The 22,871-nt window shown below is 35.5% G+C and overlaps 2 long non-coding RNA genes and 1 other non-coding gene across 3 annotated transcripts; 1 reads left to right on the plus strand and 2 right to left on the minus strand.

Annotated features, from left to right (window-relative positions):
• Positions 1-1,766: 1,766 nt before the first annotated feature.
• Positions 1,767-1,919, minus strand: LOC114540161. The gene has a single exon (XR_003689005.1). It is a non-coding gene; the product is annotated as a 5.8S ribosomal RNA (ribosomal RNA).
• Positions 1,920-15,699: 13,780 nt separating this feature from the next.
• On the minus strand, positions 15,700-16,168 carry LOC114540147. Its single transcript, XR_003688999.1, has 3 exons — positions 16,096-16,168; positions 15,895-16,016; positions 15,700-15,746 (listed from the first exon to the last, which is right to left on the minus strand). It is a non-coding gene; the product is annotated as an uncharacterized LOC114540147 (long non-coding RNA).
• Positions 16,169-20,466: 4,298 nt separating this feature from the next.
• LOC114540156 lies at positions 20,467-21,242 on the plus strand. Its single transcript, XR_003689004.1, has 3 exons — positions 20,467-20,534; positions 20,797-20,889; positions 21,139-21,242. It is a non-coding gene; the product is annotated as an uncharacterized LOC114540156 (long non-coding RNA).
• Positions 21,243-22,871: the final 1,629 nt, after the last annotated feature.

The following is a 22,871-nucleotide window of genomic DNA, read 5'->3' on the forward strand; positions in this document are numbered from 1 at the left end:
AGCTTTAAGTTCATGGAAGAATTTGTTTCCATTTTTACCCTAATTGATTAGCTTCCAAATTATATGAATGGTGTGTACATTGTACATTGTACATATACATTCTCCTAGGAATATTATAATTTCATTACACTGCATAAATTCTATGCACAACAATAAAAACAAATGGCCATGCATGCAACATCAGCTTTTACCATTATCATTAACCTTTCGGATAATAATCTATTATAGCTTAAGAAAGTTTGCTATGTATTTTGTTCAATAATTGCTTTAAGGTGGTTTTAATTGTTTTTAGCCATCAGGGGTTGCAAGATTGAGAAAATTCCCAAAAGAGTTGGCCTTAACTTTGCTAAAGATGAAGAGGATTTTTCACCCAGTGAAAGAAGTTCCTGATTCATTATCTGCTCACCTATAGTTTTTAATATCTTACCAAGTGAAAAAACATCACTTGCTTTGCTCAACAATTTACTATTAAGTATAATTTCTGACATACTCCAGGAGCAATGTTTCATATATACTAAAACAACATTGCTTATAAATTAACAATCAGCTGATGAAAGATTGAAAATCATAACAGCTTAGTAGAAGTTCATGATAGGCTGTGTTTTTGCTACATATTTTTGAACAATTTGTGATGTTCCAATAATATTTTATAAAATGTGAAATGTTGTAACCCATCACATGTACATGATCTGTTAAGGACTGTATAAAATTTAAATAATTGACTGAAATCTTAGTATTGCATTTGATCAACCTTGATAAAACACATTAACTGTGGATAAACCTACCATTGCAATGTGTATGACTGCTATGCAAATTAACATGGCAACCTAAAGATTATGCATGTTTGTTCATATTGATATTTTCCTTAATGGACAGACTTGAGGGACAATAAATGCCTAAACATTCGCACAGGCTGCGAACGCATAACCCATTAACCTCTTATCACCAGGTAATTTGTTAATAAAATGTTGAGATTACTCCCAACATGGTCATAGGGTATAGTCTATAGGCCGGCTATTGAATTCAACTGCACGATATTTAGTGACTCACCGAAGAGGTGCCTTACGCACAAACAGTATATGAGTTTTCGGTTTTGAACAATAAAAAATCCTTGAAATACGGTTAATATTCGTTATCATTTTACACGTATTAGCGAACATAAGGTGCTGTGGAAATCGCGCCATGCAATCTCATTTCTATTTCGCGCATTTTCTTCATCAGACTTCGTGGGAATCGTAGCATACAAATACTCGCCGGCATGCTCTTTAACTGCGACCAGAGTTTCCAGACTTTACCAAGCCCTTGGCATCCTTCACTCTCTTCCCTTATTTATAAGCGCCAAAAAGATTTCTTACAGCCACAAACGCACGATCTCCTCGTTCAATGTTTATTAAACTCGAAAGCGCGCTTTTTGGTTTTTGCGCCAAATTATTTATAAAATTCCACTTCAATTTTTCAGCATTCAAAATAAAGTTTAAAAATGTCAGCTGATGAATTTATTTTGTGGAAACACGGATTAAGTGAGAAGTCAGATATTCCAAGTGTGAATATTGGTCAGAATACGCGGCATATTCACGGCGTATTCACACTTAGAATACTGAAGAATACGATGCCGTATTCACACTAATATTCCATGTCGGAATACGCTTGCAATATGTGTTTTATTCACACCCGTATTCACATGTGAATACCTTGGAATACGGCGCTTTTCATGCAGTGCGGCACGATGTCCCAATCAAGTCGAAACCAACTCGGCGTTTCATTACCAACACTCAGACAGACACGCCCCTGGTATAACGGAGAGCGCCATTTGCGTTCAAAGATTCGATGATTCACTGAATTCTGCAAATCACACTAGGTATCGCAGCTGGCTGCATTCTTCATCGATGCACCAGCTAAGAGATCCACCGTTAAAAGTTGTATATTTTGTATAAAAAAAATAAAACACACAGTTAAACTTCAACGTGCTGTGTTTGAAAATTGAAAAACGTGCAAGGATACAATGCATTTGACAATGGTAATAACGATTGGTCTCATTTGATACCTTCCGATTTCCAAACCTGTTGGGATAAAAATCTTTTTCTTTGTGTTGAATGACAAGACCGATAAATGGCGGGCCTAGTTGATCCCGAAACTGGAAAGGGCTTAATGATACAATGACAAAGGGGTTGTTGCCAAGGTACTTTGCTTGGTGGGGTGACGTTTGGCATCAACACTGTGGGGAGGGACTTCGTTGAGGATAGTTGCGTTTAGTATCGTTGCTTGGGAACACTGGAGAACTGTGCAAGACAGGTTGTGGATTTTGAGTTGTCCCCAAACATGCACTGGTTGTCGGTTGAGTTAAATTAGACTGAAGATGCCACGGATTCGCGACCGGAGTGTGAAACCCTACAGGAGATGCTGAATTTGAAGCCAAGCTGTGCAATCGAACCATCTCATTGGGAGAAATACCAAATAGCCATTCCCCGGACGAAACCGTTGACGTAGCTGTCTGGGGTGTCTTTCTTATTCTTCTCGGTTTCCCCCCTTTCTGTCCCACAGCCCGTGTGTTTATATTACCTGTGCCAATGTCATACATGCTAACTGACTTGTTCGCTTGCTTTAACCATTCCAAATAGGTAGATAACACATTAGCTTTTCCTGCAGCAGCGACTGTATGTGAGCAAACATTGGGACGGGACTTGAACATCAAACAGGTACAGGTAATCTTTCAACTATCAAAAAGGGTTACAGAATTAGGGCAGGCTGATGATCGACTATAAACTGAGAACCTTCGAACTCCGCTTTCTACAGAAGGCGCTTGGAGTACTGCGTTATCAGTAGCGAGATATTGAGAAGCCTTGTTCCATATCGACGCAAGAACAGTGCCAGGGACACTGAGCTGCGACTGTGAATAACACACGGATAGCATTGGGGTGGAGGCATTCGATGGATCGGCACTTGTGACGTGCGAGTTATTTTTCGAATCAAGTTCAGTTCGCATAACCTTTAAAGTATGACTTTTCTTTTGATCCTGATTCATGTCGTGCATCCACTTTAATTCCGGTACTTCGAGAAAGGAATACTCTTGTTTAAATCGATACTTTCCTTTTCTTATGACCGCTCTCATTATTTCTTGACGTTGACTTTCTGCTACGGCCTTTGAAAGGGCGATAAAGTCTGGAAGAGACATTTCTTCATATTCCGCAGCTTCTTTGAGGACATGATTTACACTCTCGGAGGGATTACTCGTAATTCTTTCACCAGATTTAAGTCCAGCATTTTGTCTCGCTTCTTCTGTAAGCGAACTCTTCATCATAACATTGCTCTCTTTCGTTAATCTCCTTTTCAAGAGACACAAGTAGGGCGTAAAAGGTTTCAGCGTCGGGTGCATCTAATAAACCTTCGTGATAGATTTCTTCAACAGATGATCCAAAAATGCATCGAGTGAAGTAGCATTGATCATTGCCTTTAATCCCGAGAGACTTAAGTTTCTCCACACAGTTTTCTCGAAAATGGCGACAGCAACGCAAAAGGGGCATTTGAGGATAAAATACTTGAAATGCTTTAATCAGACCTGGTTCCCCATCGGTAACAACGCACTTAAGGTCGCAAATTCCGTTATCGATCTCCTTTAACTTTGCAGCTAAGTGGCAAAATGCACTGTAGCTTCTGCTCAAGTAGATTAGTGTAGGCCCAACCAATGTTGGGGATTTAGTATCATCGGCATTCTGAAGAATAAGACTCTTGTACGCAGTAGGGGTCACATAAAATTCAACGAGATTGAAAGTTGTGTCAATGCCAACTGGATAGAATTCGAGAGAATTAGAACAAAAACGCGATATATCATGAAATTGATATGGAAAACCAACAATACACATTGCTTCTGACATGCTGTGACACCGTGGATATATTTTTCTTCATCGTTACTTTGTTCTTCTACAGCCATGATCAACCACTGTACAGCCTATCCCTTCTACTTTCGTGAACAGGAATTCCTTGATCTTGCCTTTCCTTAGATTTTACAGAACTGCGCATGTTAGCAATTTGCTTTACATCACGAGGAATAGCTGCGCTGCTAGTTGCATTCATCATGTTTGATTGTCGGTCAAGCTGCGCCAAAGCTTTCTTTGGTTTTTGGTGTTTGACCACTTCTTTTATTTTCTTCCGTGTAGTAGAATTTACGGGAAGGAAAGGAACATTCTTGTCTTTCTGGTTACCATGTGCTGTAACAAGAAATGAACACTCTGCACCTTTGAATTGATAGTGCAGTATTGCTAAGTTATTACAATACTGCCGTTTTGTTCTGCAAATGTGATGACTTGCGTAAAATCTTCGTGGGATTTGTTCCTGCGATATGTTCTCTTGATTGTTACACAATTTCCTCTTGTTTTCAACTCGTCAGGTCTCAGGGCACGCTTTGCAATCAAAGTCTTTTTGATTTTTCCATCTGTATCGCTTTCCACTTCAAATACCCAAGTGCGCATTCCGTAATGACGATAAGTTCCATTGTCATCAGTAGGAAGGTCTTTCAAACTTACTGCGGACACATTTATTAGAAAAATGGAATTTTGTTGGACATGCATCGGTTGCTTTTGGCACACGTATGAAGCTGAGTGTTCCTTCAAAAGAATATCCATGATATCATCTAATGAGATCTCTGGGTGGTTTCCTCGGTAAAAGAAAGGCGTGTCCTGTTGACCTTTATAAAGCAAAGGTTTTTGTGACTCATCTGGTATCCATGACGCCGATTCAATCAAATCGTCAGAGTCACTATAAAATTGCACAAACAAATACACTTGTATTTTAGTGTCTTATTGCGTGAATTCTTCTTTCAAGGAAGAGAAGCTGCTAATGATTGAGGTAAACGACTTTATTTCTCTCCTTTCCTCTTTAGCGGGACAAAAATTGTCACTAGCAGAGATTCGAATGTTTGCCCAGAAAATTTGAGTTCACAATTTATAAGAACAATAGGTGGGAGAGCAACTAGACTGTCTGATATACAAGAAAAACTCTTCTTTTTAGCTACTAGTGCAATGGGTAAAAAAGTTTCAGTATTGTATAACAAAGCTCTGGCATGAGGTACTATCTAATCTTAGATTAAGTGGAACAACTAATATTTTTTAAATTGAACTTAATAAATTATAAATATGTAATAAAATATCGCTCATAGTGTTAATTTAGATAGTTATTGTTGTAATTTGGGGGTGACCAATTAAATACTCAATCAAACAATAGTGGCTTTTGATTTTGAAAATACAAATTAACAAACATTAGTTAAAGAACTCAATAATGCAGACAACACAAAGTCCAAGTAAAACAATCAAGACCATTGTCATTATCATGAACTAATTAATACCTATCAATTAATACCTATATATAGCAATGATTATACAACAACTTATTTCAAACCAGTTAGCGAAGTCTAATCTATGGAGGAGAAACATGCTGGAATTCAAGACAAGCCTCAATATAAATACTTTCAGATAGTTTGTATTGTATGGTATATATTTGGTCAACTTTTGCACTAATTAAAATAACATATTATGAATTTTTGAAAGTAACTATCATAACATATATATTTACCTTGAATCATTGTCATTTAAAGTCTTGGTTAAAGACACATTGCTACTTCTAAAAATTTGATAAAATAATTGGAAATAAAACAACTTTGTACAGTTGTGTGTGTCTAAAATGTGCAACTTCACTCTCAACTATTAATTAAGAATCAACTACTTTAAGTAAAAAAATTAAAAAAATTAAAAATATTTCTTAATACATACATTTTGACCTTCTGTCTTTTTTTTGATGGAGAAAGTCCATGAAATGCATTTTGCAAACTTGAAATACTAATGAAGGGTGGAATGTATTATGTATAACCTAAATTTAATTTGTATGCATGTGATACATTTCATGTAAACATTCTAATTTATATAGGTCACTCTCCTAAGTCCTGTAATTGTGCCCATCACCATACCTTATAATATCAATGTCACTCTCCGTTTCTGAAGGAGATTCCTCTAAAGTAATAAAAGTACATTTTATTGGCAGACACATTTTTAAATATTGGGTGGGTTGAGTTAGGTTGTCAACATATGGTCACTTTTTGTAACTTGATATTTCAGTTATCTTACTATTTGCCTTAAATTTGCTTTAAATTTCCTAATTTATACCTTAATGTCTATAGCTAATGTATTATTTGTATTCAGCATTCAAAGGTAAATGTCTCATAATTTATTGGTGGTAATCAGTTGGTCAGAATCCCTAATCTAATGTCTGCCACAGTGCCCATGCACTTATTTATTATTATAATATTAAAACAGTATTCAAAAATCAAATGGCATTTATCACAAATATCTATTTCCAACCTAAATTTCTTTGCGCCTTCGAAATATTGTTGGAGATGCCAGCGATTGGTAATTCATCACTAAAAATGTATTGCAAGTAATGCTAATATTATTATATGTTGTTCTAATATTTTTTATTATTGTGTGTACACTATCTGTAGAACTAATAAATCATAACCTGCTCCGTTCCTCTTCCTTAACTGTAATCTCTTCGTCGCTACAGTGAAATAACGTTTTAATTTATGATAAGATTGCATGTAATTTCATGTTTCTCTTTATATATATACACAAAAGTAGGAGTAGGATAGTTCAATACTAACCTGTCTAAAGTCAAATCCACAACAATAGGTCTTGCATCACTGAACAAAATTTTGAGAAGAAGTTCAGGTTTGTTGTGCATACGCAAATTAACGAATAAAATGATGAATAAAACATAAATAACAGTCTACCTCTTGTTTTTGAATCCCTCCTCCAAAAAACCTGCCATAGTTGGCCATAGCACGCGTCGAGTTATACAGAATAAAGGCACGTACACAGAAGGGCAACTCAGACTTGCTCAGAGCATGACGCGCAATACGTAAACATATTATATAAATACACACTACACTGTTTGTCTACTGACAAGAAAAAGGTGATATTATTAAGTTCCGCATGTTCCGCAAGTTCCGCAGTTCCGTTGTCTGCAGTTCCGTTAATTAGTCACACCCGTCATTCCCGTTGGAATCTCCTTTACAAAATTAGACAAATATTTTCTAAGAAGAGCAAATGAAGTACCATTGCTGCTTTAAATCCTCCTCAAGGTAAGTGGAAGGATTTTTGTCATGATTGAATATCAGGTTGATTAGAATTCAGAATTTGAGGGCAAAATTTTGACGCATACAGGGGCAAATTGGTCATTCGCGTTGGAATGTCCATTACAAAATTAGGCTAATATTTTCTAAGAAGCATAAATAATGTGCCATTTCTGCTTTAAATCCTTCCTCAAGGTTAGTGAAAGGATTTTTGTCATGTTTGAATATCAGGTTGATAATAATTCAGAATTTGATGGCAAAGACCTGACGAATACAGGGACAAATTGGTCATTCGCATTGGAATGTCCTTTACAAAATTGGACAAATATTTCCTAAGAAGCACAAATCATGTTTCATTGCTACTTTAAATCCTTCCTCAGCAATGGCACTTTAATTGTGCCTCTTAGAAAATATTTTTCCTATTTTGCAATCAACATATGAAAGTAAGTTTGATATGTCAACCAATTTTTGCAATTACTCATAGGAAACTCAGGGTGGAAATAATTTCTAAGCCATATGTTGCATCAATTCTGCTATATTCTTATCAAAAAAGGCTTTATACGCCTACAGAAGGAAGAGTTGTGTTTTTATTTTGATTTATTAGAATGTATGATCAATTATTATCTCTGGGTAAAACGGGTAAATAAGTTTGTTAATGGTTTCAAGAATAGGCTATTTCACATGTAAAACCGTATTTTTTCATATTTCGTAAGATATTTTGACAATTATTCTCAAAATACTTATAAAATTCGCCTTTTTCTTTGTTTTTTGACTTTCAACCAATCATATCTCTTGTTGATGTGAAGCTTGTGTTTTGATTGGTTGAGGGAGGCTGAACTTCACTGGCAGCCATCTTGTGCTACTAAAATTGCTTTCAAAATTGCTAAGACAATCTTCTTTAAAATAAAGTGAAACGCTTTACATCGGCTTTTATTTTTTGAATACACAGTAAGGTAAGGTTCTATTCTTACTTTGTGTATCATTCTTTTTGAAAATATCTCGGTATATTTTCCAATATTATAATTTTTTCCCGCCTAATATTCTGCTATAATTTAGTTCCTAGGCTATTTGTTCTGCTCCTTTTTCCATGCAAGAAAGACTTTAAAACATCTTGAAATGTAAGTGGGAAATAAAATAAACTACATCTACGATATTCTTTTGTGCTTTCTTTAAAGTCACATCGTATTCATTGTAACAATTTAGTTTAAAACCGGCATCACAGACTCGTCAATTGTGGACAATAATTTTGGTTAATATTTACATGCAAAGTTATTCAACTCCTTCATCTCAACATTTACTTATAATTAGTTGCAATTTCTACTGTTTTACTAAAGCACCATTAATTGAAATACTCTATTTCAACTGTGGGTCAATATTATCATTTCACCTTTGACGTTTGGTGGTATAGAAACCGCGTTCAATATAAATAGTCATCTCACCAATTACATGTTGTAACATCGATAGTAAAGACAAAACTCTATATAGCTTTATTTGTTCAAACTCTTTGCATACATATATACTGTGTAATAACAATTATATCGAAGTGAACAACGGATATTTTCAGTACTCAGAAGTGGAATTAGAATATTCCAAAAAAAAAAGATTTAAAATGGCAAGAACTGTTACACATGCACAAACAAATTATTATCTCTCAAGGCGACCCTCTTTTCTTGTGATACATTATGGAAATTTGAAGGAAAAAGTTGCATTATATCAAAATGCTCGCCTGCACGTGGATTAGATACCAAACTTTTTTCTGCCACATACTGGCAATGGCAACATCGATATTTAGTCGATGCCGTTGACCAGTTTGGTCTCCCAGATGTATTCATAACCATAAGTCCCTTTGAGTGGACATTTGCATTTCCAAAGTGGATTAGCAAAATACGTGGATTACCAGAAAAGGGCCAACTGAATTGGCAGCCTATGAGTCATATCATGTTGCTCTTGTACTAGAACAACTTGTTCAAGGTTATTTGTGTGGCTCTTTTGATTCACGTTGGGAAAACCACATTTTCAATTACAATCGTCTTGCCAAGGAGAAGAATGTAAAAACATACTTCTACCGATTTGAATTTCAACAACGTGGCACACTGCATCTACATATGCTTGTTTGGTTAAAAGACATAACCAAAACCCAGCATCATATGATGTGTGCAGATATCCACCGTAATCATCCAGACCTTGCATACCTAGTTCATAAACTGCAGCCATCCGATAAACGTTCACCATGCCTAAATTTGCAGACTACAGAGTCATACTTTGAAGTTAAAAATGGCAGACATATTCATCATTTGAAACACCCAGCGCAAGAATTTGCCTTGATAATCCGTGCATACATTGCTACTATCCTACCAGCACTACAGTGTAGGATGGATTACCAAACAACGGACGGCGTAGCAATGCTCTTACACTATGTTTCGTCTTATGTAACAAAGTCTCATGATTCGCAGAGAGCAGATAACTTGCAGCAATTATACATCTTTTGAGAAATGAACCAGCTGAACCAGAAATGTGGTTCACTCTCTTTTCTAAAAAGGTTGCATGGACATCAAGCAGAACTAAACGCTATGCAGTTCCCACTAGTAATACGGTAAATGATGACAAACTCGCCAACCAATACTGGAGACGAGAACAACAATATGATAACAACTCTATTCTGCAATTGCTTTGTTCAATGGATACAAGCGCAAACCCCCCAAAGAAATACGAATCTTGACATACACTTTTTGGTGCTAAACTTCTCTCCATATTCAATAATGAATACTTCTTTCAGTATATATTTTTGCACATCCCTCACCAGACATTTGAACAACTCATGCCAGCTCACGCTGAGGCTATACCAGACCAATTAAGATGGTTTGCAGCTGGTGTACATCACTTTTCAGATTTATGGAGCAATGAACAAAGTCTGAAAAAACTCTTCAAAGCACAGGGACATTGTGATACGTATATTGTCACAATATGACTTAGTTGTCATTGATGAGATTTCGATGATTTCGACCAATATTTTCCATCACATTTTGTCTCTGCTACGAAGATTGATATTTAGACCTGTTCTAGTTCTATCTGGAGATAATTCCCAACAACAACCATTCGAAAAAGTCAGCAATTCTACCAGGACGGTAGAGAATGCTTTTTCGCAAAAGAAATACTTATCATCTACAACACGTTCCAGAGTAAAGTGTGATATTCTGTTTAGTGCATTTCTTAACAAAATGCCACATAAAAGCCAAATACAGCAAGAAAAAAAAAATTGTTGTTGAATTTGGGCAGAACGTGTAAAATTTACAAAACAAGAATGTTTGCATTGCTAACTTGGGACATTTTATCAATTTTTCTCCAAGTTCTAAATATTGAAGGTTTTGCTATTTTTTTAATTTCCACAAAAAAATACAACGCTAGCTGTTAGTGGTCAATATGATGTAAAATCACCCCAAATTGCATAAACCGTACCAATTGTCTATTGATAGATTATAAAAAATCTCATCATTTAGCAGGCCATATAATAATACATGATAAAAACAGTTAATGAAACACATTTTATTTAAATATGTGGCAGATATACATCAATCATCTTGCTATTTTGAGGTATTTTGCCACTAAAATGAAGAATGATTCAGCACAGTGTGGTATTTGGCAAATTTGCCACAATTATAATGGAAAATTGATTTACAGCATGTCCAATATCACAAAGCAAAGCCTTGCCTGGTTTCGAGATCTCGAAGCCTTTGCCTGGTTTCGAGATCTTGAAGCCTTTGCCTGGTTTTGAGATCTCGAAGCCTTGTCTGGTTTTGAGATCTCGAAGCCTTTGCCTGGTTTCGAGATCTCGAAGCCTTTGCCTGGTTTCGAGATCTCGAAGCCTTGCCTGATTTAGAGAAAATATACAATATAATATAATAATACAATATAATAATTACAATATATACAATATTAACTGTTAGGAAATTGTTCAATTAATCATATAATTAATTAATTAAATAAATTACATTAATAAAATACATTCTTGAGCTTAACATAGAAGCTGGTACAGCAATGAACAGCAACTCTACCATATACACTTTCAATAAAAACAACATATTAAGATCACTACTGTCAGGTACATACTGTATTTGCTGGGTTTACCTGATTTATTTAGCCCTCTGCTGGATTAATCTCACTTTAATAGCAGACCTGTCAAGAACTAGGCATTTTACACCAAGTTCTTGGCAAGCTAAGGCACATGATCCTGCACCTCCGCAGGCATCAACTACATATAGAGTTTTGTCCTGTACAAAAAGGTTTAGCAATTTTACATAACACGTTCTACGATGGGTTGGGATATTCTATTCAGCTAAAAGTTGGGCTTTTTCCTACGATTTTTATCATATTTGTCCAGAAAGTTAAAAATTGCAGTTTTTTCATGCTAAAACTATCTTATTTTGTGCCATTAATTTAGAAAAATTGAGTTGTTGACAAAAATTACCAAAACATGGGACCCCCATCATTGAAACCATAGTTCTATTACGGTGTATTTTTTTTATTCAAAAAGACACAATTTTTAATATCTACAGTGGATTATGAACTGATATACAAAATGTATATAAATGGTTATTTAATTACTGAATCTAGTTATTAGTATGGTACTAAGCTAAACGAGAACCAATCTAATGGTCTTCGACATGTCGAGAACAAACCTAGTTGTCTTCTACATGTTGAAAATCAAGCTACAGGTCCTCGACATGTGGAGAACCAAGCTATCCTTCTTTGAGATGTAGAGAACCAAGTTAGTGGTCTTTGACATGTTGAGAACCAAGCAAGTGGTCTTCGACATGTCGAGAACCAAGCTAGTGATCTTCGACATGTGGAGAACCAAGCAAGTGGTCTTCGACATGTCGAGAACTAAGCTAGTGATCTTAGACATGTCGAGAACTAAGCTAGTGATCTTCGACATGTCGACAACCAAGCTAGTGGTCTTCGACATGTCGAGAACCAAGCTAGTGATCTTCGACATGTCGACAACCAAGCAGTACTGAAATGTAAATTAATTTGTTTTAGCTATAATTAGGACATAAATAATTATCTTTACCAAATGTTCACATCTTTTTACAATAATGCCCTCAACAATATATTTTTATTATTTCAGCATAAATTTGTTGAAATAATATTGATATCTAATATTAAATAATATTATTTAGTATTAAATATTCTAATAGTAATAAAAGAAATAATAATATTTAATACTTACAATATAGTTATAAATATTTCAGTCAGTTTCATTACTTTGCTTTCTTTAAAAAGTCCCTCATCTGTCGTTTTGTCGCACTTTGAAGTTTGGACTCTTCGTCAAGATGAAAGGCTCCTAAATATACACAATCTTTTGGTAGAACATCTGCCCAAGGCTCCTTTGTGTTCGTTAACCAAGGAGTCCATTTCTTATTCCAGCTGCCTTTCCAGTAGTGGATGGAAACGTGCATTTCGCTAATACCCGTAACTTTCCCAATGACAGGGACATTGTTGTATCCTTCCAAGGACACAGCAACAAAATCTTCAACTTTAATGTGGTCCCAAATGTTCGACACTGTCGCACCACTTGGTTTTCGATATGCACCGGTATAAACCTAGCGTAAAATTATTCGTTGAATCATTATGTGATGGCTAATGTTTTGAGTAAAATGGAGTAAAAGAATTCGAACCTTGCTGAGGTTTGTAGTTTGTACAATTGTACACTTTTTAAAATATTTATTTGGAAAACATCAAACTTGTGCAAATCAGAATTCAGTAGTTCAGCCTCTATAAAGAGATCAATGGCAAACGATGTTTCTACTATTGATCTGTATATAGCACCTGAATGCAATATTTATGTTTTCCAAAAAAGGTGCGAGGCTGCAACTGTAAAGATCTTCGTTATTTACCTCTGGGATATCTTCGAGTTGACCGTTAACCAACTTTACCACCTCTTCCGAAACGACACTGGATCAACTGGAGTATCTCTACTTTCTTTTTCATTCTCGGTCGAGAGGTTCCTGTAGTATGGCCAGATTTCAACAGCCGTAATTCATCCAATAACCAAGTAACTGGCTTCTCCTTTGCCATGTTGCAGTAAACTACGTCAACTTGTTCGAAAAAATTGCCCCACCAGTCTTTGTGTTCCTCTTTAATCACACGAGAATTGTCCAGAAATTTGGGAATGTCCCTTCGCAAGCGCTCCATATCGAAGTTATCCGCGGAGGACGTTGCGAAATCGGGAGCTTCGTTTGGAATTTCCGAACACTATAATAACAAATGTATGTGAAGTCAAAGCTGAAATTTGGATATATAGGCCACGGTTACCTTCTAACTACACTCTAACTACCCTCTAATAAAAACACAGTTCGTTAATAGATAACTGAAGTCAAGCAATGACAATTTATATTTACTGCCTCATTTATTTCATGGATGAAGGAAACTAAAGAACTGTAAGTTTTGATATTCTTACATGTTTGATAATTGTGATCCCTTTTTCAGCATTATCACTGGGTAACCAGTTCGTATCCCTACTCCAATTCTTGTATCTGAGAACGACATCGCCAGTTCCATTCTTTGTAATCACAAATATATGTGGGTTGCTTATGTTGTGCAGTGACATATTAACTGGTGCCAGCCAGTCTCGTACATTGTACATAGTTTCTAAAAGTTCAGCAACTGGGTGTGGTGTGTATGACTCCTCAAATATTCGTGTTAAATCTATAAATATAATTTTTTAAAATTATTAAGCTTAGTAAGATCCATTGTGAAGAAATTAACTTTATTACCTTTAACTGTAACAACATCATTGGTTGAGAGTTTGACTCCAAATCTGCTGAACAGCTGATCACAATCTTCATGGGTGTGTCCTTTCATTAGAAAGTTCACTTTCACCTAAGAATAATTAATGTATCACAGTTATATTAAGGTTTATTGCTGCAGAGTATTCTAATGCTATGATATATATACATGTATATGTATTTTTAAATACCTTTTTGAATATCTCCAATTTAACTAAGACCCCCAGGAAAGTTATAACATACTGATTTTTAATTTTCTTGTATGATTGCATGGCGACTTTAGTAATTATAATAACTTGTAGGTACACCACGTAAGTATTAAATACTGCAAAGCTTTCGGTCCGTTAACCCGGACCTTCATCAGTGCAATTACTTGAATACACGTTTGCGCGTCACTTAAATATCATGTTAGTCGTGATTAGTTTGCTCGCGCTATTAATTAAACGGTTTCATTTAATTAAGTTCTATTTAATGCGCGCGCCCTAGACAAGTATTTGACTAAGAGACACCGAAAAGAGCACGCCACGTACTATTAAGTGGCTTTCCCTCTTGGACGATAGTTTGATGTTTATAAATTTCAATAGATTCTCTCATTTTACGAGAGACAGTAAACTTATCGTTTGCTAAAATGGTAGCATCGTTCCATTTAATGCGATGATCATAAGTCCATGCATGGTGAGCTACTGCAGACTTATCCAGTTTACCTTTCTCGCAGTTCGTCTTATGTTCTTTAAGACGTACTGAGAGATTTCTACCGGTCTCTCCAATGTAAACCAAACCACATTCACATGGAATGCGGTACACACCAGGTTTCTGTTGTTCATCGACGCCATCCTTGTTTACCATATATTGGCCCAGCTTCATATAAAATCGTTAGGATTTTAAAAGAAGTTGGAATACAAGTTTACCATTCTAGCAATAACAAATTGTTTCGCGCTCTTTACACACACAAGGATGGCGTCGATGAACAACAGAAACCTGGTGTGTACCGCATTCCATGTGAATGTGGTTTGGTTTACATAGGAGAGACCGGTAGAAATCTCTCAGTACGTCTTAAAGAACATAAGACGAACTGCGAGAAAGGTAAACTGGATAAGTCTGCAGTAGCTCACCATGCATGGACTTATGATCATCGCATTAAATGGAACGATGCTACCATTTTAGCAAACGATAAGTTTACTGTCTCTCGTAAAATGAGAGAATCTATTGAAATTTATAAACATCAAACTATCGTCCAAGAGGGAAAGCCACTTAATAGTACGTGGCGTGCTCTTTTCGGTGTCTCTTAGTCAAATACTTGTCTAGGGCGCGCGCATTAAATAGAACTTAATTAAATGAAACCGTTTAATTAATAGCGCGAGCAAACTAATCACGACTAACATGATATTTAAGTGACGCGCAAACGTGTATTCAAGTAATTGCACTGATGAAGGTCCGGGTTAACGGACCGAAAGCTTTGCAGTATTTAATACTTACGTGGTGTACCTACAAGTTATTATAAATACTGATTTTTGTTTTCTCGCCAACAATTATCCATCTGAAGGTAAAGCCGGTCTGGTATTTTATCCATTCTTAGCAGAACTCGTAGCAAAACATTGATTGTTAAGTTGCTATCATGTGCCCATTGGTGTAAATCAAAATAACCAATTGCTTCGTGCCCATGATTCAATACTCCAGTAAGATGTGTTTTCAACTTCCATGCACTTGAATATGCTTTCATTTGATGAAGGAGTTGTAGGATCATTCGTTTCATCTGATCCATTCCATCAATTATAATGCATGCATATTTTTTAGGAGCTGATTTAGCTTTGGCACGGTGTTTATAATACTTCTCACGCTCTTCCCTATAAGGGTGATATGAGGTAAACATAAATTACTGTACTAACACACTGTCGAGAGGTATGGCAGCTAGCAGCAGTTGCAATAATCAATCAATTTTTGTTTAAAATTATATAGTAAGTGGTTCTAGTCACTCTAATCTGTTTTAATTACCTTTGAAGCTGATTATGTTGGTTGTAAAGAACATCATAGTAATTTCTCTCTGTTTTATCCAAGGTCTTTTGCTTCTCCTCTTTTAGAATGACACATATGTCACACTTTGTTAGCCTTGTAACCTACAAAAAACAACAATCAATCACTTTGGAAAAAAATAAATTGAAGTAATTAGTTAAAAGATGAAAATTTTTAGCTCACCTTAGGAATAGTGACTTCCTTGAAATCTGTCTCCAACAGTTTGCAAAATTGGGAATAACAAATTGGATCATCCCCATTGCTTTTAGATCTTCACCATATAATTGTACAGTATCCTGTAATTGAGGTAGCATGGCAAATGGATTCTTATGCTATCAGGCATTTTATCCCCCATCTTGGAAAATGATGTTTTCATCCAGGCTTTCGCTATATAAGTTTTTGTCTTTCTTTTTTTCTTTTCTTGGCTTGCTATTGTTAAATTACCATTAACATGATGCTGGACCAATCTGCTGAATTTTTTCTCACTTATAGAGTATATTGCTAACCACGCTTTTTTGCAAACCACATTTCCATAAACCATGAAAAGTATATTCTTATCACTGAAAAAAAATATAAATTTGAATGCATGTACTTTTTGCATAATAGATAAACAACAAATCCTACCAAATGAATAGCAGTTACGCCCTAATAGACTAAATATATTAAAATAGATTACATTAATCTGTAATTTAATTTATAGAAGTGGAATTTTACAAATTTTGGCACTCTTTTTCTAGCTTTTGTTATGAATTTCGTTCTTGCTTAGGTCTTAATTTGGCATATAGCTGGAATTACCACATTTATAATCAGTCATATATATTCCTTATTGTTAAACACTATTGTTGTGTGATGTCGAAATAAGTTACATATTTTACATATTTTATTTTTCCAAATCCTCTTATCCGTGCAAGAAAATCGTCCGTGCAAGTCTCGATCGCTCACTCTTGCTGTCATTTTTAGGGATATACGAGAACGACCAAAATCACATAGCCTTTAAACAACCCTCTAGCCCATAATTTTGAGTTAAAATTAGGTTGTTAGTTGGACTAAATATATTTAGTAATAGTATAGTTTACCTTTTATTCTGATGATGGATTATGTAATTCAGAACCCACTGGTTCTTTCCCTTATTAGACAGGTTATTAAAAGATGACCTTGCTAAGATTAGGACGGCATATTCAACATTCCAAGTGCATTTTTCAGTACAACAAGAAAATTTTCGTACTGAAATTAAAAAAAGGGTGAATATACGGTTTAGTATTAGTCGCCGTTGTAGCATTGTAGCATATGCATTCTACACTGGGATGGAAAACAGAAAAGAATTATACTTCTAAATTAGTCTGTTACCATACCTTCATCAATGGAAAGCTTCGTTTGCTTAGATTTTCTAACTTCTTCTGTTGTGTTACGTGTCACTGAAGGATATTATGTAAAGAAATTTAGCAATATACAAGCAGTTAAGTCTGTCTGTTTAAACAAAGTTTGTCGTTATTACGTTATAACGTGTAGAATGCATAAAAGGCTAGCCAGTAGCCATGCGTATTCCTCTCTGTACGAATATACAATGTCGCGGTGCTAAGGCTAAAGTAAAGGCGAATTCCGTTTTAGGGCAAAGTGTTGGGCGATCAACTTTTCGCAAGCACCTTGCTTTGAAATACAGAGAATCAAGCGTAACTGATCCCATAGAATGAACAAATAAATCACAAGATCGCAGTAATACAAAACTTGAACAGCATGTACTTGCATGCATTATGGTATGCGCTTATGGATATCTGTAGAAGACGCGCTATAAAAGTTTTTTATTATATAACTATATATAAGGTAGCTAAGTAAAGTAACTTTCATTTTAATTTCAAGTTATATACTTCATCCAAGGTTTAATGATTAAATTTAATTGCAAAGTTAATAACCTCCGAAAAATACGTTTGTTATTAACATTTTTTTTATACCATACGTACTCAATAAATAACAGTCCTTATCCATCTCTTAACATATCGTTGTTTTTTAACATAACTATTTTTTTCCTTAGCTTTCATTAGAACGTTCATAACATTGCGATCTTTTAAAAAGTCTGACAAGCAAATAATTTTAATTCCTAAGCGTGATGCCTGCTCTAATCCGGATAATGTGTTTAATGGCATATTGTCTAACTGCTCATGACTTTTCCGGATCATCACCATTGAGCGTGTATTTTGGTTAACCTTCTGTAACAGCTGAAGCTTTTCAAATTTCTTATTGTTGATTTGATCGTCAGTTACAATGTGCGTGACTTTCTTGTTTAAAAAGTAGCTAAGAGTAGCACCTCCTTCACACAGTGCTCTTTCGACAATCTGAACAACATTTGCTTTTTGTCGTGGTAAATTCACAAAGAATAATGTACCTCTGAGTTCCAGGGATTGCTGCTCAGTTACCTTATCCGCTAGAGTGGCTCGACCCATGTTATTATCATCATATTCTACGGTAAAAAGTATTATTTAGCTACAAACAACATTTACATTTTAAAGAAATATTTTTTAAAATCGCATAACTTAAATTTATTTGAACATTTTAGATTGAAGTTAAAAAAAAATAAGAAAAGAAAGCCAAGGGTACACAAGTTGAGCTTCACTCGCGGCTATTGCCGTAAGCTGTCTCCTTCAGTATGCGGTGTCATGTTCTGTGATTTTCGGCATGCGTGCCTTCAGTGCTGTATATTCAACATGTTGAATAATTTCGCACACAATAAAAAATTTGCAAACAGTGTGCGCCCAAGTACTTCCTTTTCATATGAAAATTGGGATTTTGAATTTGGCAAAACAGTTCAACAGTTTAAATTCCTTAAATTATCCTACATTATTGATAAAGTGCTTGAAGTCACTTACCATCTCTCTCATCCTCGCTGCTTGAATATGATATAGGAAAACATCCTAAGTCGCTGTCGGAATCGTGGTCGAATCCTAGCTCTGACGAGAATCTCGACGTTGTCGTCGCACTTGAAGACCAATTGATTAAACTGTTTACAGATTCAGTGTCCTTACTAATAGGAGTACTAGTTATACTGAGCGCGTCGGATTTATCTGTTTCTGTCGGAAGTTCTTCCAAATCACTAGATGGTATTGCGAAACGATCACTCAGTGCCAAACAAGGACTACTTGTTGGTGTAAGGTCATCTCCTGTCAAATCACTTGTATTTATCTCATCCATTACAGGATAACCTTTTGACTCTTTGACAACAACATGTTATGTCCTAGCTTCTGCCTTTGTGATGTTACTAAGTTATGCATATGCCCTTTTTGAAAAAAAGTGTTAAATCCGGATATGGCGGCCATCAGACACCACTTTGCTGCCAAATCAAAATTAATTGTGATACCTATAAAAACAACATTTGGTCACTTACTATAATACGCACTTTTTTAGATTTTGTTTAATGGTAAAGATGAGCCATTGCTCTTCAACCTGCAGCTATTTGATTTTACTGGCAACAAGTTTTCACGAGCCTTCACACCCTTTTCAAAGTCAACTAAATCTTGAGCTGAACGCTTCAAAATAGTTCTGTCTGGAAAAGAGAGTGATCCTTTGCCGGAAGAAGGCTGGGAGTCTGAGGATGATCAAATCCATGTCAACGAGACTATCAACCTAACCCCCCCATCTAGCCACCCCAATGCCTGTGGCGTCAAAACGAGCTGCGCCTAAGGAATATCCCAGCGTCGATCCCCTTTCTTCGGCAGTAAAAATACAAAAGAAAAACACCGCTGAAGCCTCAAAGAAGAGTGAACGCGAGAATGACAAAGATTTTCTCCGCAAGATAAAGGAAACAAATTTAATAAAAGAAGGTAAGTATTACACAGTTCTGTCGTTTTTTAACCAGTACGCTTTCGACTTAAGAAGTATCTAAATGTTTCGCCGGTTGATATAGTTTGCCAGAAAAGAGCGCGCAAGGACAGCCTTTTACCCAATCGCTTTATTGGAAAACGTAAAGACTGCGTTACCCCTGCGCGCTCGCACATATTAGCCACAGATCTCTATATTACGCTGAATGCAGCGTTTACGTTTTCCAATAAAGCGCCTGGGTACGAGGCTGGCGCAAGGATATATTATTAACTATAAACACTCCAATTTTGATAGATGTCTACAAAGTTCTCAGTCATACGCTTGTTCAGCCAAGAAAAGAGTTTCTGGTGAGACCACTGGATCCAAGTTTTGTGAACAAACTGAAGTTCGAGATACTGGAAAGGCCAACCAATTTTGTAAAGCCAATGATTGCGATCGTGAAGAATGCAAAATCGAAATCTGAATTTGACGAGTCTAAACTTGATGGGTATACCTTAGAAGTTATTGGTGGAAACCACAGAAGAGAGGCGTTTTCCCAGTTAGAGAAAGAGGAAAAACTGGGAGAAATGTCTCCGCTCTTGTTGCAGGTCCAGCTTTACACTGGTATGTCAAAAACCTTTGATGTTCTGTCGGTAATATTTGTTTATGGACTTAATTAGAAAATTATTATGAATTCTACCTTGAAAACACAAGCAATCGTCATTACATATCGCTTATGACAATTATTTTTTTTTTTAATACTTAGAAATGTTACCCGAACATGCCTTAAGATTGATGACTCAGTTCACCATAAACTCACAACAGGTGACAAAGTGAGTATGAGTAAAATGTACCTATGCCCTCACTCAATGCAGAGTAAATATAAGCAAGGAACTGAAATATTTAGTAATTGTAAAGAATGTAGAAACCACATTCAAAGGGGTCTAAATCTACCTCCATGTTTAATTACACAGTATTTGTTATTTGTCGAAAAGGTAGAATTAAACCTTTAGCCATGCCACATCAACTTGGGGGCACAAATTGATGGGTGAAAAATTTATTTGAAACTGATATAAGGGATACGTATGTTAACAGGTCACATTGTGCAAGAACCTACTTCTGCAACAATTTGGTGGAAAGAAGTGTCCAGATTGGAGAAACCTTATGTCAACCATTATTGGTGAAAGTGTAAGTTACAATTGAATTTATCTTACAGTATAACAATTCTTAAAAGTAGGTGAATTAACGAAGAAGGTTTGTTGTATATTTTAAAGTTGTGTACTCTTACACAGGTGCATGTATATGTTTGTTCCATGTATGACTGACTGCTATAGCTCACTGAACACAGTTGTATATTAATACACAAATTTAAGTTAAATAATTTTATGAACAATACAAGAATAAACATTTCCTGATTATGATTTATATTTTTTTTAGGAAACGGCTCTTTCCAATGTTTTTTTTTGCAGCAAGTGATTTAAATGATGCTGTTTATGATTCTCTGCTGAATATCATGGAGATGTATGGGAAAATGGAATTGAAAGGGCAGAGGGCATCAAAAAAAGCTTTGAAAGAAGGCACTGCATTTTCATGCAAGCTGGATTTTTCTTATATCAAGTTAAAATGTTTGAAAGGTGATCTAACTCAAGATGAAATTCTTAACCTGCTCCAAAAACTTATGGAAAAAGAGTTCTCTTTGCCAGAAATGGAGTCAGAGATCACCAGAATGAAAGAAATGTGAGCTTTACAAAACTACTTTGTAAAGCAAGCAAATTGCATTTCCTGGACCGAGGCAAAAGAAAGGTAATTTTAAATTATATTACTTTGAAAATATTTCTTGTCATTCTGGTGATTTTGCTAGCTCACCAAATTTTTCTGAGTGCAAAATTTAGGAGGTACTTATACAAGCCTATTCTAACCATGATTTATAAAAATTAAATTTAAAATCTAGAATCATTATGGTATGATTGGTAATTTTTTTGTATTTAAGTTAACAAAACATTTTATGTTTATATTCCTCTATAGATATCCTACTTACACATCTGAAGAGGTTCTTCAGGGTTTTCGGGGAAGCATTGTTCGTGGTGTACAGGAAACCTTCCGACAATTTGTTCGAAGAGCTTTGGCAGAACAGTCAGCACAAAGCCCAGGTTGTGAAGATGAAAAAATAAAGATTATTCTGATGGATTGCCTCACTGAGTTAACCCATTCATCATTGGCTGAGAGTGTTCCAACCTTTAATGGAGCAAGTCTTGTGTTTACAGACTTACCAAAGGTTAGTAGGTTGCTCATTCTTTGCTTGTGTCTATGCAAGGTTGGCTGGTAATGGGGGTTGAGTTATAAGTAAATTTTTCAACACATCATTGTATGATTCTACTGTAACTGCATTCATTTCTCCTGTTAAACAAAGCTATGGATATATATGTAATTTATGATTTGTTTTTACTTACAGAAATGGACTGCTGATAATATTGGAGTTTTTACCCGTCTCGTGTAAATCTAAGAAATGGTGTTGACAACTTCAGATTTATTCTATTTCCAACTATACAAAACGAGGATCTCATGGTGCAGCAGATACAAGCAACATCTACTGTTCTAAAAAGCATGAACCTCGAGTGGCATATAACATACTTTGAAAATTCCTTACCAAACTTAAAAGGTATCTATATATATTTTTTTTTCAGGCCCTGCTTGGCTGAAAATTTGATTGTGAACTAGTAATACATTAATATTTCTTCTTTTTAATAATAGGGAAGGATAAACTCAAAAAAGTGATCTTCCCATTCATTGTAAGTGGAAGTAGTTCAATTGAAGTGGAGGCCACAACAAATATATTTAGAGTTGATGGAGAGCCTTTGGCAAAAGAAGTGGATAGTGGTATAAAATACACAAGACAAAAGCCCATCCAGCTGTATTGTGAGCTGATCAAGATTTTTTGCCACGATAAATCATTGTACATTGTTGATGCATGTAGTGGTGCAGGTTCATGTGCCATGGCCTGTTCTAAACTAGGGTTGAAGTGCATTGTCTTAGATAATTCAGCACTGAAACTAAGACTTATTAGACAAAGACTGGGGTCTATTTAGAAATAGTTAATTAATTGGGGATTTATAAAGTTGGGATTTATAAAGTTAAGTGTTAATATATTTGGTTATTTGGTTTAGCTTTGT

Source organism: Dendronephthya gigantea, unplaced genomic scaffold (assembly GCF_004324835.1).
Source record: "Dendronephthya gigantea isolate DGI-Jeju-01 unplaced genomic scaffold, DenGig_1.0 000221F, whole genome shotgun sequence".
Taxonomy (NCBI): Eukaryota; Metazoa; Cnidaria; class Anthozoa; order Malacalcyonacea; family Nephtheidae; genus Dendronephthya; species Dendronephthya gigantea.